Here is a 3,580-nt window from a genome sequence, read left to right as displayed (position 1 = left end):
GTTATGTCAGTCTTATGAATTCAAGTAAAGTGTTACCGAAACTTCATGTTCACATGGATCTGACACAGTCAATTTGTTGTTGTTGTTAGTGTTCTTTTAATAGAAAGTGGAAAAAGTGCGACCATGACACCTCTCTCTCTGTCTCTCTCTCCCGCTGTCTCTCTAATCTGGTCCTGATGTGCTGACTGAGGGGAACCAGCTTCAATCCTCTCAGTCTGCGTCTGCCTGTCTCTGTGGATGTTGTGGTTTGTGTGGAGGGTGGGGGGTGGGGGGCAGGACGGTTCGTCTCCTGTGCACTGAGGGTTGGTCAAAGTTCACAGCCGGGTCGCCTGATTGGCCGAGGACGGCGTGACGGACAGCAGGTGTGGACATATAGAGCTTCTCTGGCCGGCGTCTGTCTCCTCCTCCTCCTCTTCCTCTCATTCAACATCACACCGTCCATTTCTGCAACACAGGTGAGTGACTCATCCTCCGTCTAACTCTGGACAAACTAAAACATCTCTTCTGTCATATAAACTGCACTTTTATTTCATATATTTTATATCTTAAGTCATTTTTGTCTGTTTTTGGGTGAGAAATATAGAATGAGCCTAGCCTATCTGTTTTCAAACTGTGCTTGAGGACCCACAAGATGTTCATGTGTCCATGTTGTGTTGATTTAATCTCCACTTTTTTGGAGGAAAATATTATTTCTGGGACTCATTTAGAGATAGAAAAACTAAAGTTTCAGTTGAGATAGACTATTCATACAGTGGCATTCATTAGTGCCACATAAATGAGATACCTAAGATTTGTCTTTGCACCAGTAGAAGGCAAGAAGGAAAAACAAAAGGAAGTATACATCCCAGTTGACTGGAATTATGACTGGAATTATGACTGGAACTTTCTCTACTTTTATATTTAACAACATTTTAGACTTGTATTTGTTCATTTATTTGTTAAAAAAAACTTAAATTTATAACTCCTATTTCTTTCAATTACCTAAACACTGAATGAAAAGATGTGAGGTGAGTTTGTGTGAAACTCCTCTCAGGTGATTTTAACAGGATTAAAAGCTCAGCAGAGTTAAGTCTGTTTGAATCTCTCAGTCATCTAAACTCAATTATCTCTACCATGAACTCATTCATTCATATTTTCACACTGAAAATACTCCGGGTTTTTTTCTTGAAATATGTTGGTTTGTTTATTTTTATGTTAATTTAATTCTGTGGTACATTACAAGCATTTAAACTAATGATTTACTATGCAAGACAAAGTAATTTTTGAGTGGGTGGTGGCACATATTATTTTGGATTCCTCCGTGCAGTTCATGATTCCGCCACTAGATGTCGCCAAACCCCTCGAAAAGAGTTCACAGGTGTTTCGCTGTTTTTGCGCTGAGGTTTCTGCTTCCGCCACAGCTCAGAGGACTAACAACATCAAGGAAACGGGTTTCAAAAGTGAAAATACAACAACCTATTGATACTTAACTTACAGTGTCCGTTCAGGCTTCTGGTGATAATCCTCAGTACAGGCGCCGAATATTTCCACACGGACTATTAGTTCCGGCGGAAACCGCTGGCAGGTGGCGGTGTGTTTGGAGAGGAAATGTCGGTGATACGGCTCGGTGGTGAAACTTTGGCAGGTCCAGAGTCACAGGTGTCGATCTGAAGAGATGAAGTATTGATATGATATTGATCTGAAGCGATGGCGTATTGATCTAACACGATTAATTTAGGTTTCAGTTTTAAAACTAGCAGGCTATATCGACATGAACACATCTTAACGTTGTAGTAAACAAATCCGGAACGGTTGTTTTTGATTGATGACTTGCTCGTCATTTAAAATACCAGAAAACTTTGACTTATTTGCCAGTTTTGCCTTAAAATTACTTTTAAGGGCTGTTGAAAGTGGTTGCTGCTTTATGGAGGCCATAGGCCTAGCTTCTTATGGAGTTAATTCATCAGACACTGTTTGGTTTAAAGTAGCTGCAACTGGCAAGTAGAGCAAATATAATATTAACCCAATGGTCAGTTTATGGAATTAATGTTTGTTTAATGACATTAGAGTCTCACAAAGAGGTTGAAGACCTAAATAAAGAAGAAAAAAGATATTTCAACTAAATTAGTTGCAGCCAATGGACATGTTGTAAATACTTTTTAACTGTTTAACAAATCATCAGATAGCCTAGATCTGTGTTTGGGACAAGGTCCATTGACCAGTTTCAGACAAACATACGGTCAGAGTTTCAACTTTCACATGTTGATGTGTCTGGTTCTTCTCGTCAGGCGCTGCTGAGCCGCTGCCCTCCATCTGCACCAACATGAGTCCAAAAAGTGTTGTTTTCAAGAAGATCTGCAAGGACAAGTCGGTGAGTGAAGCACCTCAGATCAAATAATACAACCCACCACCACACCTTCAGTTACTGTTTCAGTCCCACTGCTCTGGTTTAATGGATGCAACTCATCTTTAAGAGATAGACAAACAGACTGTGGTCATCCTCTTGGTTTAAACCACAGTCAGACATGAACATCATCCTCTGAACAAGCACTCTAAACATGGTTGATGTATCTTGGATGTTGTTGGGGTTGTTCCCATTGACAGTAGAGCTGCTCTATCATTGAAGCCCTTTGTAGAGATGCTGTGTGCAGCCAGTTAAATGCTCTTCAGTAATATTCATAGTGGTTTGTTGCCAGGATTTGATTTATTTACAGATAACCCAGGTTTGTGAAACATCATTGATGTGAAATATTATGAGATATTAAGAATTTACAGCAGGTATCAGACTCCATCCTGCCAGTCGTTACCCTCCAACTCCTTTCTAACCAGGTTTCCTCTACTCACGCTGGTGGAGCATTAACGGCCCGGTGAAGTGGATCAGTTTTAAATGTTTGTCTTTGAGTAAAATTTTCCGCCCGGTTGCATTTCAATTGTGTAAAGTAGTTCAGCTGCTTGTCTGACTGATCCTCAGGAGGTCAGCACAAAGTCACAACAACGTGAGCCGAGCTGATCCACGTGTGTGACCGACAGCTTCATGTCAGATTACAGCCGAGTGTTTCACGTCTAATCTCAGATATTTGAGCTGCCGCTGTTTTCTTCTTCAACTCATAGCACTTTGCTCCTGTGTCAAACAAGACAAACTGCAAATGTAATTTTCAAGCATGAAATTAGATTTAATCAAGTGTGTAAACGATCTGCATGCTGCTAATGTCATTGGATTTTCAAAGTGCCTGTCCTGTTGCTACAGGTTGGAGTCTACATGGGGAAAAGAGACTTTGTGGACCGCGTCGACTCCGTGGATCCAGTGGGTGAGTTTGTTCTCCAACACCTCATTTCTCTCAGTTCAGATCTGAAGGTAACGCACAACAAACCTGCAACCAGGAACAACTTATTCTTTAGGAGTTAGTGGTGACCTGTGTGCCTACTTACCCCCTAAATCCATTTATCAGCTCACTTTTGTAATGTCATGTAAACACCTTAGTAAAGTATCACACTGTATGAAGTGGACTTGAATTATATCACAGTTTATTTATGTGTTGACCTTCCTTTTCTCTGACTCAAAAATGTAAAATAAAGGAAAGTAACCGTTGCTGATAGAGCT

The 3,580-nt window shown here is 40.6% G+C and overlaps 1 long non-coding RNA gene across 1 annotated transcript; it reads left to right on the top strand.

Moving 5' to 3' along the window:
- The first annotated feature begins 424 nt into the window (after positions 1–424).
- On the top strand, positions 425–3,347 carry LOC146959980 (uncharacterized). Its single transcript, XR_015035549.1, has 3 exons — positions 425–455; positions 2,268–2,350; positions 3,227–3,347. It is a non-coding gene; the product is annotated as an uncharacterized LOC146959980 (long non-coding RNA).
- The last annotated feature ends 233 nt before the right edge of the window (positions 3,348–3,580 follow it).

This window comes from Trachurus japonicus, unplaced genomic scaffold, assembly GCF_045865225.1.
Source record: "Trachurus japonicus isolate A0001 unplaced genomic scaffold, Traja_1.0 AP030823.1".
NCBI lineage: Eukaryota > Metazoa > Chordata > Actinopteri > Carangiformes > Carangidae > Trachurus > Trachurus japonicus.
This window is presented reverse-complemented; position numbering and strand designations above follow the sequence as displayed.